Source organism: Crocodylus porosus, unplaced genomic scaffold, assembly GCF_001723895.1.
Source record: "Crocodylus porosus isolate Cpor-Errol unplaced genomic scaffold, CroPor_comp1, whole genome shotgun sequence".
In the NCBI taxonomy this organism is placed as follows: Eukaryota; Metazoa; Chordata; order Crocodylia; family Crocodylidae; genus Crocodylus; species Crocodylus porosus.
In genome coordinates this window covers 66938123-66958130 of record NW_017728943.1, presented here as the reverse complement: position 1 = coordinate 66958130, position 20008 = coordinate 66938123, and the positions used below count along the sequence as shown (strand labels likewise).

At 42.8% G+C, this 20008-nt stretch overlaps 1 long non-coding RNA gene across 1 annotated transcript; it reads left to right on the top strand.

Moving 5' to 3' along the window:
- Nucleotides 1–934: 934 nt before the first annotated feature.
- On the top strand, nucleotides 935–19142 carry LOC109319740. Its single transcript, XR_002103611.1, has 3 exons — nucleotides 935–945; nucleotides 16164–16169; nucleotides 18242–19142. It is a non-coding gene; the product is annotated as an uncharacterized LOC109319740 (long non-coding RNA).
- The last annotated feature ends 866 nt before the right edge of the window (nucleotides 19143–20008 follow it).

Sequence of the window (20008 nt, the reverse complement as noted above, 5' to 3'; positions counted from 1 at the left end):
ACAGGCTGCTGGCTCTATCATGTGCCACTCAGCTGAGTCCTGGGAGCTGCATTTGAGCCTCAGGGAGCCCTATGTGATGGAGCCAAGCCAGCTTAGCCCTGCTCCCTGCTGCCACCTGCAGCTCCCAGGACCCAGTTGGAACTGCACACTGCTGGGGGCCTCTGCCTGCTGTGGGCCATGATCACCCCAAGGGCCTGCTGCCTGCTTCTGCTGTCACCAGCGGTGAGAGCTGTTTGCCATAGGGGAGGCATGTGGGAGGCCCCCCTCCACACACCCCACTGTACCCACACCTCCTAACACACAGTCATACACAGATACCCTTCCCCACACCCACACAAACATCTACACCCACCACTAACCCTACAACCTCTCCCTCACCACCCACACTCTCCTCCACACCCCCCCTCCAAATCCCCCCATCCAATATACAAGAGTAAGACTGTATTTTGAGCTATTACGCAATAGCTCTATATACACTACACAAACATAAATCAGGAAAAAATATTTTTGAAATACAATGAAAATATGTTATAGTACACGTTTGATTTATAATATATTAATTGTTTTTTTTCTGGTTCCAAGGTGGCAAACCCCCATCTAAAAAGGAGTACTTCTGGGGAACAAGGGGAGAGGGTTCCAGTGGCAAAGGTCAGTGGTTAGGGGCAGGACTTCTGGTCCCAAGCTGGCAATCTGAGGCGGGGCACCTCTCAAGGGGAGGTCTACCTTTGCAGCCCTCAACAGCTCACCAAAACTCTTTAAGTGACCCTCCATCCGAAATAATTGCCAATCCCAGTATAGGCCATAAAGGTGCCTGGAGCTGCCAACACACAGCCAGGCAGGACTTACACCAAATGCTTCCCTAGAGCTCTCTGTGAACAAAAAGGGTACAGTGGGGACAGCTAGTACAGCCAACAGCATTCTGTGCATGGAACAGGAACTGTCAGTGTGGGATATACACAGTGCAGCTCTTTAAAGGAAGTGTAGTAAGCATTGGTAATTGCGTTATCCTCAGCAGCTTTCTGCCTTCCTGATGTTCAGCTTATGTTGCAACTGTACAGCTTCATAGAAAGATAAGAAGTGCCATAGTGGGTCAGACCAATGGTCCATCTAGCCCAGAATGCTGCCTCCAGCAGTGACAGAAGTGGATTAAATAGAGGGAGAGCACTGAACCGGATATCTCTAGAGCAACCTACTCCCTCTTCAATACCCTACCTGGTATCCACTGTGTATCGAGTTTGAGATGCCAATAGCCACTAACAGATATATCATCCATGAATTTCCCTAGCCTTTCCAGAACCTGGCATTGCAATTTGCCTCCACCACCTCAAATGACATTGAATTCTGCAAGTTAACATGTTACACAAAAAGTACTTTTTTCTTGTTAGTTTTAAACTCGTCACCTATTAAGTGCAACAGGTGCCCCTTAGTTCTAGTATTCTGGGATGTGGTGAACAATAGTTCCCTGTTCACTTGGTCCATATCCCTTGTGATTGTATAGATCTCTATTATATCCCCCTTCAGTCTTCTCCTTTCCAAACTGAAGAGCCCTGGCCCCTTTTAGTCTTTTCTGGAATGGCAATTGCTCCAGGCCCATTCAGGCTGCCTTTGCTCAGCTATCACAGCCACTCAGACCTAGATGCACAGTATGGCCTTTATTACAGGCCCTTTAACTTGCACTTTGGCCTATTCCTTGGTATTACACTTGACTGCAGCGGTAACTAATGCATCATACACCCTTACTCCGGAACATAGAAAGCTTGTCTTGAGATCAGCACATGTCCCAGTTAGAGGATTTTTTTCCCTTTTCTGTGGGAAAACATAGTGTTTATCCCTGCCAAAAGACATAATTTATGCTTTTACTTAATTTTCATCCCAGGAGGAAACTTGTGGGCCTTGCAGCTTTTTATTGCATATAGTGGGAAGCCCTCAGTCCTATAGAAAATAAATATTCAGGGAAAATGTGTTTTGTGTACCAAAGTAACCTGTCTCTCTCAGTGATGTGGGCCCTTGGGGCAAAGCTGAGACTATTTAATTGACTTTGTTTCAGACTGCAGGAGGGCTGAGAGGAGAGAGTGTAATGGATTCCTTGAATCATGTTAGCTCCACCTCTTTTGTTTAGAAAAATAAGCTAGGCTGTGGAAATACTTTGCTGATCACAAAATCTACTGGCAAAATTATTGTGTTCTTTATTTTGTACAAAAGGGAAAACAAAAGCTGGCAAGAATTGATGTTGTGGATGTTGATGTCATCTTTAATAAAAGGAAAAACCTTTGCACCCATCAGCATCTAAACTGATAGAACAATCGCAGCCATTTTCATGAAAGTTGATTGACGAAATCTAGAGTGATTCTTACTAATTCCTTTGAAGCGTACAAAGGTAACAAGTTCAGCCTGTAGCAAGGAGGATTGTTTTACAAGGTGGAGAAAGAGAATCAGCCAGCAAGAGAGCAGATTACAACAAAAGTGGGGGGGAGGGGTGTTATATGAGATTACAGGAAAGAGCAAATCTTTTTTAACAAATCAGGGTGATAAAGGGAGGCAAAACAGCAAAATGGAAGAGAGATAGGGAAGAGGGGATGAGAATGGAATGAGTGGATTAGGAAAAGGGAAAGTGAGAAGAGAAAATGAAACAGAAAGGAAGAGGCAAGAAAAGAGCAAGACACAATAGTGTGTGAATAAGGAAAAAGAGGATTGGAGGTACTAAGCACGACACAAGAAGTGAGCACATTAGATTGCCAGCTAGCATGAGGAGGTACACTGGAATGGACTTCTTGTACACATCATGGGTTTTTTCTCCTGTGAAATTAAAAAGGGGACCCTCTGGGTGTTATGCAGCAGTTTTAATCTTTTCCAGTTACATGAAATGGTGGGATCCACAGCCACTATCAGCTTCTTCCATTACAGCAGGCTTCCTGTCATTCCTACATACAATCCTAAGGTTGCTGGGAAGCGAGAACAAAGAACATCTGGGTCTGGGTAAAGCTCCAGAAATCCCCCCGAAGAAGAACAATGTTCTTTGTATCTCAAGCTGCAAAGGGGGAAAAGACTGAGGGTACCATCCACTGAAATCAGTAGAAACCCCCTAATTGTCTTCAATGGACTCTGGGTCAGCACTAAGGGCACTGTTACACATGCTCCGTGGGAATGGGAGGACATTCTAATTAGAGCACCACAGTGTCTTGTGTATCAGTGACCTTGTGCTTCAAAATGGTGGTGGGGGCACTTGAAGTAAAGCTTGTTCAATAAGCTCATGAGCACTCTCACTGTCTTCCTCCTGGCCCCACTTGTTTCCCCTTCTGGCCAGCAACAAAAGGAAGGCTGGAGGGTAGCCTGGGCAATACCCAACCTGTGTCTTTAACTGTGCTAGGAAGTAACAAATGCTTACTTCTGGGTTAGAGGGACATTCTGGGTGAGGAGGATCTAGAACTTGAGTCTTCCACTCATTGGGCAAGAATCACTGGACAGGAAAAGTATTGCCAGCGTCCTCTGCCATCAAATATCCACTAGTTGTGGCTTTTCTGTGACTACAGTTTCAGAACTGATCCAGTATTATGCATATGCTTGGGTGATTCCATTCCACCCAGCATACTCAGTATGAAAACAATGGCAAATGTAGCTATAAGTAATCTGAACTCTGTGTAAGTGTCAGTACCAAAAATTGTAGCTAAGACTCCTTTACACTTGTAAAGGTGAACTAGGACGTAGCCTTTTTGGCTAGGAACAGAAGTTATACATAAACCGGTTTAAGTGATCAAAAACTGGTTTAAACCTGTAACAGAAGAGAAGTTCAGTGTAATTAAACCACTTTCAAAATGGCTGAAACTGATTTAAAATAAACCTGGTATGATATAGACTTAACTGATTTAGGTCAAACTGGTTTATGGAACTTCTGTCCCAGATCCCTTCCTCATTCAAGTTAACTCATAGCCCCCCAGCATCCCATTATGCTTGTTCTAGAATCCCTCTCCCCCACCCCCCTCAGCTATTAGCATGGGCCACTGTAGGGTCTGGCTGCCTTTCCTGTTTGGAAAGTGAACATCAGTTCACTTGCTTATTGGTTCAGTATATGCAATTTGTTAAAAACCTGCAAAGATCGAATCAGTTCAGCCCCAGGCTTTTTGACTGCCTGTACTTGCGAAGCTTCAGCCACTGATTTGATTCAGCAGAGATTCATCCCAATTTGATGACTGAATCTCCAAATCCTAATTGAATCGGGAGACCCTTTAATCCCTCCAAATTGAATTGGAACCCCCCCCCCCCCCCCGAACCAATTTGGAGAGATCTGGAAAGATTTGGCGATTCAGACGTAGACACAGCTTTAAATGTCTTTTTTCTACATACCTCAAGGTAGCAGGTGGCTCATGAATGCTGCTGGGGTCCCCAGCACACTCGGCAGCAGACCCAGAAGTGGACCAGAAGCACTTCTGGTCCACTTCTGGGTCTGCTGGGGAGCATGTGCCCCACCTCTCGACTCAGCAACTGGTGGCTCCTGGGTCTGGGGGGATACCCAGGGTCCCCCCCATGGCAAATCGCCTTGTTGCTTACATAAACAATTGAATCTTCTTCTTCCATCTCTATGCCATTCTCTCACCATTCACACACACTCATACATCAAGGCTATGCGAAGTTCATTCACTTATGTCAAGCACAAGGATGCAAAATGGAGTTTTCAAGTTGCTTACAGGACAAGACTAATATGGTTACATTTCACTATTATTACACTCTATGTTAACATCAGCTACATTAGTTCAGTTCATGCTACACCTTACCTCATTTATCAGGAGTTGGTGGGTGCGGCATGCAAAGTACGGGGTGCAGTATGCTTCAGGATAGTACTCTGTGGTGCAGCTCAGAGACAGTGTGGACATGCCCTAAGAAAGCAGGCAATTGAGAACCAGGAAAAAGAAAGAATGCTAAAACCACCACTCATGAACTCCTCCACTGAGCTACAGAAGATCAATACAGAGGGAGGAGACAGACCTTTCAATTGCAGAAAACATCCCTTTTGCTATTAGGATTATTAAAAGACACAGCAGCGTGCATCATTATCCAAGGCAGGGGTTCCCAAGCAACTGGAAACAAAATAGCTGTGTTTTTTGAGAAAAAAATGGTGGCGTTAAAATCCAAGTAACTAACCAGAGTGCTAGCTTCTTCCAGCCAGCTTTCATTTCTGCAACTTCAGCAACTCACCAGAAAAAGAAAGTGGAATATTTTTTGTTTGCTTTTTTTTGAGCAAAGAACAGCTCCCCTTCACATGCTTTGAGACCCCTTCAAGGATTGACTATAGCCCTCAGGGGTGTAGTGAAGGGTTTGAAATACATGTGCAGGCAAAAAGGCCTTTTGTAAATGACAAAAATGTGGAATGTGCTTGTACGTGTGTTATGCCCTTTTCTGTGAATTGCTTTGGAAAAGGCTGGGTTCAAAAGGTTTGCCTTAAACGTTCAGGCTTGAACTTCTCTATGGAATTATTGATTTGGTTTCAAGTGCTATGGTCCAAATCCTACTTTGCAATGAATAGATTTAATAGATGACTTTACGCTGGCAAAAATAAATGTTTTATACATTACATGATGCAAAGATGTAAAGAATATGCAAGAGTATATGTATTAAACTGAGATTAACTGATCATTCCATGTATTGTGAATGTGGACATATGAACATTGTACTTTTTGGAGCATAAAAATCATTTGGATCTTTCCAGTTTCACTGTGCAACAGTAGAACTGGTGGACCACTTTGATGGCTGCCAGATTATTTGGGCCATATGGAGTGGGTTTTGCTGACTAGTTATAGATCTGGCTAAAGTACATGGCCAGGTTATTAGGTGGCTAGCAAAAAGATGCAATTGGTTCTTGGACAAGAGGAAATTTCTCACAAAAAACCTGCTTTTTGTCAAAAGTTTTGATTTTCTGATCACACAAAACCCCACAGCTTTTGCTTTGGAAATGCTGCTGTGGTGGTTCATGGGAATTGCAGTTTTGCTGCTTCACCAGGACCAAGTTTCCAACTGGATTACATCAATAAAGTACACCATGACCAGGGACTTCTCCAATGTACTTCTGCCTCCTCATACTGCATCATATCCAAACCAGGGGGCCTACTTTCAAGCACGAGGCATCAGAGCAACTCAGGCAGACACTAATTAATTTTAAAGTGATCTCAGATGCCACATTTAGATTTAGTTTCTTAACCTGAAAGATTTTGAGTCTGCTTACCCTGAAATGAAATATTTCAATTTCTCTGGATGAAAATTTCACCTTTTCAGAAACAAAATGCTACTTTCCTGGCTAGATCCAGAATGCAGAAAGCTGGATAGTTGGAGATGTAGCAAAAATAGGATGCACCTGGGTTAGCTTTCCTGATTTTAAGCTTTGCAAAACTTTAAATAATATGAAGTTTATTCATCACTCAGAAATAGCATCCCTCCCCCATGGGTCTTAATATAAGCAGTCAGTAAAAGAAAGATTGCTAAACTAGGTCCATTAGTAATGTACAGGCAAGAAGGGTCATGCAGTATAAGGTGACACCAAACACTGCACTCTGCACTGCAAGGTAGCAGCACGGGGGGAGGAGGGTTTGACCCTGGGAGATCCCTGGGTCAAAAAATCCTGTGCAAACCCCTCCTCCCCGCAAACGGAGCAGCACATGCAGGGGCAGTGTGTGCCACCAAAAACCGGAGCCTGGCTGGCCAGAGCCACGCTCCAGCTGTCAGCCAGGCTCCGAACAGCAAAATTGACACTGCTTTAGTCCGAGGCAAGGCTGCTGAGGCCAGCCCAGTGCTGGCCCCAGCTTCTCCTACCCCACCTAAGGTAACTTGCCACATGCCTGAGGTCATGTGGCACAAGATGTGCTTTGCTTTTTGCCCCTGAGAAAACGAACATCCACACTTGTGTGGACATGGCCCTAGGACTCTAATGCAAATGTCACTTCTTATGCAGTTATGTACTGCTGAATGGAATGTTTAAATATATCACAAATTGAGTCACTTAACCAAGAATCAACAACCAAATGTCTCAAATAGAATTCTCCAAAAATTAAGCACTATATACTGTAAGAGATTCATGTTTAAAACTGACCTCGAGAATCTGCAATTTGAAAGCCTGGTAACATGGCAGACAAGTTCCTCCTATCCTAGTTCAGCTTGGCCTACCAGAAGGTTCAGTGGATAGTGATCATGGTAAGAGTATGTTTCCAGGGTTATGCAATTTGCAAAGTCCCTTCTCTTTTAGTTTTCCTTTTCTCCAACATTGTTTTTCATTTTTCATTTTAAAATATACTTAACATGTTGTGTGCGGTATAATGGTTTATTAGTATAGGGCTAATAATGGTTAAGAGGTTGTTTATACTGTCGTATTTGCTTGGTTTGCAAATGTCTGTGGAGCCACATGCCTACGCTTGTCTGGATGTGGCCCTAGAGGCCATTAGGCCATTGATAGAGGGCAAAATGTGTTTGGATCAGAGTCAGGTGTTCCTTTCTTACACATGCAGTGAACAAGCAAATAAGAGTCTGCAAATTACAGTCCACCTTCATAAATTCTAGAACATAAAGTGTGTACCTGATGGGTAAATCCCAGACTATTTTTTTGTAAGAAGGTAATTACCTGTTTTTAAGATGGGCTAAGTGACCATTGTGCCAAGTCTGAATTCTTATCCAGGTTGCTTCACCTTCAGACATGGATGATCTTTCTCCTTGACATCCATCACTAGAAGGCCACACAGAGATGTCTTTGCTCTGTTCATAGGTGAACTCTGTAGCCATGCCTCCCACCTGTTCTGCCTGCTTAGCAGCTTTCTAGGAAGAGGTGTGCTGCCTGTAGGGCACTTCTTTGCATTCAGTACCAATGTGAGGCTAATCTGGTTGCTGAATAATTACAGCTTGGTTAAGGAGTTTGATGAGGTAGAAAGTACTTTTGCAGTCATATCTTGCTCTCAAACACTTGCCTCTGATTCTGAGTAGTCATGCCAGAAAGAACTTCCTGAAGTGCTCCCTTTCTTCTTGGGAAGAATTCCCCACTTTGTATAATACCCTATATCCCAAATTTTGCCTTAGAGAATGTACTCGTCCCATGTTCGCCTCTCTGTGGGTGCATCTACTCATAAATTTACTGTGCAGTAACTTACTGCACAGTACCTTACTCTGCAGTAAGTGGTTTTTAGGCTGGCATCTACATGTGTAGCCCTTAAAGTGCAGTAACGCTGTGTGTGGACGGATCTGGGACTTAAATTAGTCCCAAGTTAGTCCACACACACACAGTGTTACTGTGTAATAAGGCATCTACACGTGTGTTACTGCGCAGTAACTAATTGGGTGTAAATTTGATACCTGTATGATGCAGGTATCTCTCAGTCGGCATAAATCACCATGTGTAGATGCACGTCCATACTGCGCAGTAACCTAAATTACTGCACTGTAAATGTGCACATGTAGACATACCCTGTATTCCTTTAACAAAGTAAGATAATTTGTAGGCTCCCCCAGAGTGCCTAATTGGACAGGAGTGATGCTTTCTCAGTCTTTGTACTGAGTATCCTGATATGAAAAAAGGAGGAATAATATTTGCCTATAACTAGCATAGGAAAGACATGTGGTACCTCATATGCCACTATTATCTTATCTTATCCATTTTTAAGCATGACTTTCTATTGACTCCATTGAGGAATTCCATTTGAAAAAGGATGGCCAGAATGTGTACGTGAGAGACACAGCAAAACAAGCATTTCTATGAAACAAAATTAGAAATAGTTAGCTTTGCAAAAGAAACTATGACTCTCCTTTGAAAAATATTTTATCAGCAACATAAACACATAAATCAATATTTCATTTAGGGACATAGGACTATAGAACTGGAAGTGACCTTCTCCTGGGCCCTGGAAACCAGTCCCCCTGTGTTTGCAGTCAATTGTTAATGAAAGGAATTACACTTCATTGTCCTTTGCACAGGAACTATAAATGTTTTAATGGATCACATGAAAGTTGTTATTATATTTCATTAGCACAACATGATTCTCTTATTCATATCCTTGCTTAGACATGAGAGATTTTCTGTTGGGGTAGTGATTTCAGATAGATTGTCTACAGAGACTCACCCCTACAATGTAGGTTATGTCAATACAGGATTCCAGAAATAATGTCACCGAAACATGAAATTAATTCTGTGCCTTACTAGTTCTGCCAAAACAGCAGTCAGGACTTTAAAGAGTTTCATAAGCATACAGCAACCTTTTGTGAATGGAAATTTTAATTTTCCTCACAGGACTTCTCCTTTTCACTCTGATCAGTGAAGAATATCAAACCAATATGCTTCTCTGATATTTCATGTCCAGAAAGTCAGTATTTCTGCATACATATGGACCCCCATAATCTATCTCTTTGCTGTGCAAATGACAATCTAATGCTTGTTAGAGGTTGGAGGAGGAAGCAGAGATTAAAATACGAAGTTACAGAACAAGGAGTTGGGACTGAGATTATGGAATGCCTGAGGTAAAGATTGAATCTAGTTGAACACAATTGGCTAGATTCTCCCATTATGGTTTTTTTTGTACCGTTTATGAGTCATAAGGCCACTCTAATCCAATACAGATTTGTAACAGAGAGTTTCCCTTGTTCATAGGAAATCTGATGAAAGCAATTTACCTGATCCAGGTCTGCCTCTTAGGCCTCTACGCCTTCCACACAAGACATGTAGAGGAAGCAGGGGCCACTGCCACAGTGAAGTTAGGATATCGGCATGACAGAGCTCTGATGGAGCTGGTGCCATACTCAAAATCATTGAGCTAACCAGCTCTCTAATGCTCACCCTGTATTTTATGTAGGAGGAGATGCTAGCCAGACCCTTTTGAAGAGTTCTAGGGAAGAGATGAGATGTTTGTAGTTGACATTCCTGTTCTTTGGTGATTGGTTGGGGAAAGAAAGGAAGCAGATCAAATACTTATTACCTTAATGACACAAAAACTGAACAATGTGAGGTATTATTGTTGCCAATAAAGCTAGTGCCATAAATGAGAAGGCATCGATCATTGGGGGAAAGGTGATAGAAGAAAGAGAATAAGAGGAGACCTTAAACAGGATGCTGAACTTTGACAAAAGAAAGGTGCAAAGAATCCTATGGGGGAAGGACAAGGAGAAGGCCTATTAGCAAAGATGAATTGCCTGATATAAAGAAAAGGAAGTGAGAGAAAGTAGGCCTAACCTCAGAGAAGGAAAATGACTTGGCAACAGAAAAAGGACAGAGAGCTCAAAGATGATCGTTAGATAGACTAATAATAGATTTGCTAGTTCATTTAACGTAGTCCATCTCCTATATATGAGGAATTAGTACCTACAGTATATTTTCCAAGCAGTGAAAAACTGCAGCCAAAGATACAGTGGGATGCTTACAATCTTGGATGCAAAGTGAAAAAAAAGAAAAGATCCAACAACAGAGAAAACAGAGTGCAAACATGACAGCTAACTGCTGGCTTATTCAGCTCTAGCCAAGATCATCTCTCATTTAGCCAGCTGCCAAGCCACCTTCTTCCTCTACTCCTAGGCTCTTGTACTGGCTTTCCCATTTACAGCAAGGTGGCATCCTGAAATAAGGTCCCTCATTACATAGCATGGCCCAGCAGACAAGCCACCTGTCAGTTCCCTCCACATTTTTCCACTAACTTACACTGGGAATGCTCAACCTCCATGGAGCTATGTTATTTGATCCCTAGGAGTCCCCAGGGGTCTGAAAATTTGGCAGCAAGGGAGCAGTAGCAGCAATTGCCACTTCCCTACTGCATAATTTATGGAGCTGTGGGGAGCCCCACTGGTGGGTTAGTGTGCAGACATGAATTGGGGCCGATTTGGGCACATAGGGGCTGGCTGGAGGCTGTGTGGAGCCTGTTCCTACAATGCCAGGCTGAGCAGAGGCACCATGGGACACAGGTCTGATGGCATGAAGCCTGAGGGAAGTGGTGTAGGCAGCATGGAGCTGAGGGAGGCAGCACAGAGTAGAATTAGGCAGCATGGGCAGTGCAGAGGCAAAGGAGGTGGTATGGGAAGTGCAGATGGTACACTGGGAGATGTATCTCCCAGGGAGATGGTACAGAGACCCAATTGTGATGCATGGGATCAAATCTAGTCCATGGACAGGCCCTGTGCCACTCCTATGGGCCACTGTGCTTAAAGGTTGAGCACCCCTGCCTTAAACAAAGCCCAGAGATTTAAGGTTGCATCTGTCTTTCTAAAATCTGGGCTTAAAAAGGACATCTACTCAGCCTTCACAGCTGGCTCAACAACCTTGGTTCAGGGTCCTCAATCTGAGATTGTTCTCAATCTGGGGGAACATTTGTTCACCAGAGCGCCCCAAGGGATGACAAGGTCGAACCGTCACAAACTACTGCGAGACCGTTTCAGGCTGGACATAAGGAAGACTTTCTTTACTGTCTGAGCCCCCAAGGTCTGGGACAGCCTGCCATTGGAGGTGGTTCAAGCACCTACAGTGAACACCTTCAGGAGTAAATTGGATGCTTATCTTGCTGGGATCCTGTGACCCCAGCTGACTTCCTGCCCTTTGGGTGGGGGGCTGGACTCAATGATCTTCTGAGGTCCCTTCCAGCCCAAATGTCTATGAAATCTATGAAATTTCCAGTCCTGCTGTATAAATCCTACTCCCTGCTCAGACCCTCCATGTCTGAGCGAGGGAGAATCATTGAGCATAGCTCTCCTTCCTGTCTCTAAAGCAACAGCATCTAGTACAGGGGTAGGCAACCCTCAGCACAGGTGCCAGAGTGTGGCACATGAAGGCATTTTGCTTGGCACGCGCACTTTGAGGTGGAAGGCAGGGAGGGGGCTGCAGCTGCACTGCCACAACAAGGATCAGGCCACTTGCTGCTCCCCCACCATCCGCCCTGGCATGCCAACATCTTACAAGCCGAATTTGTGGGTGTTTTCAGCACACTGTCCAAAACCATTGCTGACCCCTGGTCTAGTATCTCCCGGAGTCAGATAACAGCTTGCATGAGCAACTCCCACAAAGGGAACAAGACACCCTGTAACATTGCCTTTCTCTAGGAGCATTAGATCTGAGCAAATAAAACTTTTCACACATGCAACATCTTTTCCCCCCCAATGAGCCCCTAGACTAAATTGGGGAGTGTGTTTGAAGTGGGGAAATTGCTTTCTTGGCTGGGAAAGAAGCAAGCCTGCAGCCTGATGCTGACATCCAGAGATCTCCCTGAGCCTACTACCTGTCCAGGCCTGCTCTGCCCTGGCTCCAACTTCTGCGATCTCAGGCACATGTGCAGACGCTGTGCCTGGGAGCAGCTGACTCCGGTGCAAACCATACCAGAGTTTATCACATCACTTTAATAGCACGTGCAGATGCACCCACTGAGCACTGCAGCTTGTGCCTGAAACAGCAAGTGAGCTGTTGGTAGTCTTGTGATGAGGCTTGTTTTCCTCATTTTCCACCAAATGTCTTGTTGCAAATCTCAGACTCACCTCTTGAGACATGTAGGGCACATCTACACATGCCCCCTATGGTGCAGTTGTTACTGCACTGTCATTTAGTACTTGCTTTAGGAAGTACTAAGTGATGGGGCAGTAACAGCTGTTATGGCACTGTCCCAGCAGTGCACGGTTATTTTAGCAGCTACACTGCCGTAGCGACGTGCTATAATGAGGTAGTTTATCGTTACGTCAACACAGTATTGGCATCACGGTTTGTGCCCTCTGATGCTACGCTGCTGTAATAATTAGCTATGTCACCATAGTGTGTCACTATAGCGACATAGTATTTCGTGTAGACACGCCAGTAATGCCCTTCAAAAGCCCAGTGCAATACAGGTCAAAATTTCCATGACATTTTTCTGTGTAGAAGTTTCTTGTTTTTCTTTACCAAAATATCAAAATGCCTTGGCAACTCTAACTCCTCATTCTTTTAAGAGCTAGTAATCTTTCTCTCAATTTTAAGATGGTTTCAAAGAGAATTATTTCCTAGACTATCATGTTCTATCATGCAATTAGTAATATTATGATAGTTTGCACGATCTTAAAATTATCTGGCATTGACTTTACTTGGAGATCAGAGTATTTGGACCAATGCTTTAGATTGGGCAGAGCAAGCCTTACTTTTGTAGGTTCCTTGAATTTTTGTTTTATAGATAGCATAAATATGATCCTCAATTAAGCATGTAGGAAAAGGTTAGGCAAAGACTTGTATGATAGAATGCCAGAAGATAGGATGGTTTAAATAAGGATGATTCTGACCCACTGAGGACCCTTCCAGTCCTACTTTTCTAAAATTCAATGACATTTGAGGAACCACTTAAGTTGTTGCAGCTTTATATTCAGCAGACTACAAAATTCTTCATGAATCAAAAGCGAATGGTACCTTTAATCTCTATCTGGAAACTTTGTTTAAAAAAAAGAGAGGGGAAACTACTGTGAAAATCAAGTGTCACTGTGTACATATGAGAGATCACTACATTCCTTTTTCAGGAGCCAGAGCTTAACAATGCTGTAGGAGAAAAAAAAAAGAATCTATATGACAAATCTTGTAGTACAAGTTTTTGTGGTTAACCGAGAAACATGCCATGAGTCAAGCCTTTGGAAAGAGTTTAGTAATTAAAGACAAATGCTATGACATAATCATTTACATGCAGCAGAAAGATTTTTAGATTAAATCTGGTCTGACCCATTGCTCAGCAAGTGTTATCTGCAATTCTTGAAAGTCATTCATTTATTTACCTTCTAATTTGGCCCACATGTTTTATTAAAAACAAAAGCCTACGTTTCTCTGAGGAACTAATTCCAGTCCAATTCAGGTTAATGGGTTTGTTTGAGTTCAGGAATGGACCTGCTCCAACAGGTACAGTATGGAGATACCCATAAAACAACAGAGAACCTTTCAGATCTAAAATGACTCCTTTGGAAACTTAGGCTCTGTCAAATAAAATTTCCTATTTTTCCAAGGGAACTTAGTTCTTGTGAAATATTCTTGATTGACAGCACTGTAGACAGAGCTCTTAATGCAACATCTATAGCACACTTCAGCTACATGGGCAGCTTGAAATTCATCCCCTTACAGAGAGCCTGTGCCAGGCCCCACTTGTTAGACTGGGGCAAAGAGGAAAGGTGGTGTCGAAGCCAACTATTCTGGCTCTGTGTATGTGGGGACTCTAATATAGCAGAGGAAATCCTGATATTTTGCAATCCTTTAGAGCAGTGGTCTCCAATCTTTTTAAGTAGGAGATCACCTTTGGCATTTAAAAGCAACCCAAGATCTACCAGTACAACCACCACCCCTCCATCCCCCAACCCAGCAGATTAGTCTGTGGGGAGGGAAGATTGAGGTAGAGGGAGAAAAAAATATTTGGGGGTGCACATTCCCAGCAGGCAAGTCCCACTGGCCAGAGCCCCACTCAACTTACCCCTGCTTCTGCCTCTGTGGCACTGTCCTCATTGCAGGGGTCTAGCCCCCACTCTTTCCCTCCCCCATGGACTGACCTGGTGGGCTGGGGTGTGCATCTGCATGCATGTGGGCATTCAGCCCCCCACCCCAGCCTTGGATTGACTCCAAGGGCTCTCAGATCTACCACAAGAGGCTCCGAGATCTACGGATGGATCAAGATCCACTGGTTGGTGACCACTGCTTTAGAGTTTGGAAAATGGTCCCTTGTTATATGCCTATAGAAACACAAATGCTTCCTGTGTCTGTACCTACACATGTTGCAAGATTTTCCTAAAATGCAAGGCCTGGGCTGAATGGGGGTAGCATTCATAGCCAGTTTTCAAGCAGTTTCTTCTCTCTTGTTCAGTTAAAGATAGTTGATCTGCAGCTCAGACAGATGGAATGGGGCAGGCAGTCACCATAGCAGTAGCTTCTCTTGCACACAATGTTGATGAAAGGAAAGGAGAATATATAGATAAAATATTTAGACCTAGAATAATTTCTGGTTTAGAAAGTTTTGGTTTGCTTGACTCCCTTCCTCCTTTCCTTTTTATTTTTTTTAATCATTGGAACAAAGGGTTGTATGCTAGGGGAAGGGTAAAGATTAAAAAAAAGACAAACAAAAGAAAATGGAAACAAATGACTTTTTAGGACTGTTTTTCAGAAAAAAACAGGGTTTTTAAAAAAATCTCTATTGAGAAGGCCAGAAAGATTTAATGTGAAAAATTTCATTCAGCTTGATTTTCCACACCATACACAAGCTATAGAATCTGAGTATAAGTTTGGCAGAGCTTCCTTCTGTGTTTTTCTCTGCATGCTGATCCCAGGTGCTGTATATTCAGTGATGGTAAACTATTGCAGTCACATATCTCAGCTTCCTAAATCTCTGGGTCACACTGCGGCATGGTAGAATATATCCTTTCCTGAAGCTGAAGAAATGAACCTAGTACAACAGTGGTGCTCCATGGGCCAGGTCCAGCCCATAGAGCTATGTCATCTGTCCTACAGAAATTTTGCAGCGGGGGGGTGGTGGCAGCATTAATTGGTGCTAATCTGTACATGGGGTCAGGCTGGTCTGCAACCAGAACTGGCATGCAGGATAGGACCGACCATGTGTGAGATCAGGCTAGCATGCATCCAGATCTGCTATGCAGGATCAAGCTGACAGGTTTTGGCATGTGGGATTAGGCCAGGATCACCCACAAGTCAGCCCCATACCATTAATTTGGCTCATGGGGGCTGGTAGTTTAGCACCACTGTAGCGGAGTATTGCATGCAGCTATTAGGAGGAAAAGGGAGACTTTATTTTAGATGAATATGTACATGTAAAAGAAACATTTAAGGGAAGATTTACTTACACAACTTTCCACCTCCATTAACACTAATCCTAAAAGGAACACAGGCAGATTCCACTGGCTTCTTCACGTGCATCAGAACCCACCTGCACAGACTTGTGACATGATGGGGCCACAATAATCAACATCAAGGATACTGCTGACCCTACCATGATTCAGGCATGCCAGTATTCAGAACAATGTAATCATATCACCTCTAGTTGCCTTTGACTTTCCAGTCCAAATAACAGCTTAACTGGGACAGAACTGAGAGAAGGTTTTGTGATGCATCTTAATGGCAACTGAAGGCCTGATATTCTGCTGACTCCTGTGCCTGCATAAAGCTCCACTGACATCAGTAGGTCTCTTGCAGGATCCACCTGCATTAACTACTTACAGAATTGGGGTAGCTGTGTGTACTTCTCACCAAGGCCAATGGAAGCATCATATCCAGAGGATCATGGACTTGAGGTCTAAATATTTATAAGTGGCATCAAAATGATTACAATATAAACCAATATTTTGCAGAATTTGTTTTCCACTTTGTCAAATGTCTGCAGAGGAAATATATAAATGAAGTAGAATTGGTTTCTTGGTTTGCTTTTTTAAAAAAGAAAGTATTTTCTTAGGAGAGGTGAAATCTGATTCAAGGATGCATTTACCATTAGTAAGTGCTTGGCACTAGCATTCAAAACAGTTCCCTTTTTATCTATGGCAGCTTTTACCTTAGCCGAAGCCTAACAAAACCAAGTTTTATAAGCTCATGAATACTAACTGACACCATGGAGATGATACCCCCTGCTTTAACTTTTTAGTACAGATAACTACAGTTCACAGGTTTACTCTAAAACTGACTGTCAAAGCTTGGCTATCTGTTGAGATATTTTATCCTTTTATGAGGGTGAATCCAGAGTGCATTGGGTAATGCATAATAAAATTAGTCCTGGAAAAAAAAAAGAGGAAAAAAATGATAAGCAAAGTAAAATAAGCTCAAATGACTTCACTGTTTAGTAATGACTCCTACCAAATAACTGCGTTGTAGTTTTATCTTTCCAACCAAGATTGTGTTAATGCTCTAAAATTAAATCTCTTGTGAAAATTATCTGGAATTTCTCAACAAGTTTTAAAGGGGTTTATTTTTTCATCAGAGGTCATGCCTCAAGAATTTGTAGGAATTCCGCCTGGAAAGTAATAATCAGTGGAAACTGGCAGTCAAAGCTAATTTATATTACTCTTCCAGATAAAAATTCCTTCCGTCTTAGACCTGCATTTCAAAAAAGATTATTATCACTCTTGAGAGAATACATCAGTGAAAAAAGAGAAGGAATGACTTAAGAGAAGTCTCTCTTGCATCTGTAGATTGGTGTTTTATGGTAGGTTTTGTTTTTTTTATAATCCTTCCTTCTGAAATGCCTGAAGGACGGACTCATAAAGACAGGGAAGGGAGCAGCAGAGGTGTGTGAGAGGAGGAACCAAAGCAAACTTTAGCAATCAGTTATCAAGTAATTTCACAGGGATTTCAGAGGTAAGTGACTTTGGAGCAAGGCAGCGCTTTTACTAAAAACAGTATCTAGAACCTCTTTTCTTAAGTCTTTCTATTCACGCTCTTATACCGAATCCATCACTGGGATCTCTGACTTCCTTTTAAGATTTATTTTAAAAGCTGGTTGTCGGAAAAGAAAAATTTAGCCATGCCCCCATCAAGCACAGCTTGTTTCAAAACTAATATCCTTCTATGCCTCTCAGAAGAGCAGCTGGCACTGGACACTTAAGCCACCCTCAACACTTACACACCACAAGCTTTCTGGGGTGAGAGCTAGCACAGTGGAGCTGGAGGTGCACTTGTGCAATGGCTCTTGGCCTTAATTCTTTCTGTGTGGGGAAGGGGAAGAAAGGAAGGTTGCACCGATAAACTTGACGAAGGATCTCTGCAGGGTATAGAGCCCCTTAAAATCAACACTAGATGATTATCAATGTGCCTTTACCTAATGCTGGTCTGACCAGGACCAAATCCTGCTTATCTTACTATCCCAAGATCCTGTGGACTTCAGTGGGAGTTTGGCAAGAATGAGATGAGCAAGAATGAGTACTACTTATTCAGTAGTACTGGTCCTCAGAAGAACAGAGAGGAGGAGCACAAAAGCCTGTGGTTGGCTTCGTGCCACAACACTGTACCTGCAACCAACAGCCACACGTACCAGTTCAAGCAATTCACTTATAGAAAACCAAATTAAAACACCCACACTCAAAGCTTGAGTAAAGTTTGTTTACTAATTGTACTACAGTTTGAGATACTGCCAAGGAGCATGTAGACTATACACACACATTACACAACAGTATGGTTTTACTCACTTCCTGAATAGTCATGCTAGATTAGGTATTTTCACATTCAAACACAAAGCCGAACATTTGTGAATATAGGAAGCTTTCTATTTGCTAGGAATTTAATCACTTTTATTGTAATGTTTCAACAGGTTTTTTAAATTAGATCTGTCAGTCTGTTTCTCTCTCTCACACACACACACACACCACATATACACAGGCGTTTGTGTATTTGTGCGTGTGTGCATGCTATTTTTTTTCCCCAAAAAAACTCCAAATCACATTTTGGTGCAAGGCCATTGATAATCCTATGAGCTTTCAGAGAGTAGGTAATTCTTTAGGAGTGGAAACAGAAGACAGATTTGCTTCCAATTGTGAGCTCATTTCTAGGTCAGAAAGGGAAACAGGCTCCAAAATAAACAACAGTTTGGACTCAAAAGCATTTTTCTTTTAGGGTGCCCAGCTTTGTAAGAAGGAATTTCTGTTTCTGTTGGTTCTCCTCAGCTATTCAGAGGGCTATTTTACTTTTCCAGGTCATTCGTGGGCATTTTTAGTGAGTGCATTTTAACAACACACTGATTTTACAATATTTTTCAGAGGATGGTTCAAGGGAAATGTAGAATCAGATATCTGATAGTTTGTAGCTACTCTGGAGGAAAAACAACAGTTTTACAGTTCTGAACAATGTGTGGTAATGAAGTTCTTAGACAAACTTGCATTAGTGCCAGAAAGTAATTTGTTGTAGCATGATTTCACAGCAAATATTAACTAATGGATGAACTATGCACAGTTTTACATCCTAAGGCTGTTTGAATCCTTTAAACAATTAAACAAAACAAAAATATGGGAAGAAAGAAAGACTTGAAGCTAGGTTGCATAAAAAAAACAATTGCTGCAAACTTCAAAGGAGCTGGCTGAAGGTTACCTTTCACTGAAGTGTATTTGTTATGCTTAATGACTAGTTTATTCCCTGTACTCTTAAATCGACACTGCATTATTTATCTGAGTTATGGAAAGTTCCTTCTATAGACCATGTACCGAGAGTATGCTATGTATTAGAGGAGGAAGAAAAAACCCTAAGCCAATGCATTCTATGGTATCCAACATCTGTCAGCATCTTAAACATGGGTCATTGCCTTCCACTACTCTTACACATGCCTCTATGTCAACCTGTTCACCATTGTGATTGCTAGTCACTAGTGTAGATGTGGTTCCTAAGTGGACTCACCTATCCTGTGGATGAATTTACTGCATGTCTGTATGTTGCATTTTAACATGACAGACCTCTGTAGTAACCCTTTTGATCCTTATTTTATATATTTTATCAGGGCTCTTATAAGTTCTGCTGAAAGAGCACGCAGATGTGTGGTGACACAGGTTTGCCCCCAAAACGATGATTATGTAGTAGGGCTGTGTGAAGTAGGGCTGATTCTAGTTAATAAGGCCTGATAAGGCGGCCAAATCTCTGAATCTGAATCAAATCAGAGGAACCTTTAATCTCTCTGAATTAAATTGGAACCCTCCAAATCAATTATTTTTTCTACATACCCCTAGGCAGCTTGTGAATGCTGTGATGCAGGGGCACTTGGAGTGTCCCACAGAAGCATGGGGGGCTCTCCAGTGCGCTCGGCAGCAGGCCCAGAAGTGGACCAGAAACACTTCCGGATCTGCCGGGAAGCACACTGGGGGGCCCCCCACACCCTCCCGGCTCAGCAACTTGTGCCTCCTGGGTCTGTGGGGGGCGCAGGGGTCTACTTCCAGGTTCACTGCTGAGCATGTGGAGGGTCCCCCTGCACTCCTGTGGGATACCCCATGTGCCCCAGCATCTCAGCAATCATGAGCCATGCCTGCTACCTCAAGGTATGTAGAAAAAACATTTAAAGCTGTGTCTATGTCCGAATCGCTGATTCTCTGAATCAGCATTGGATCTTCA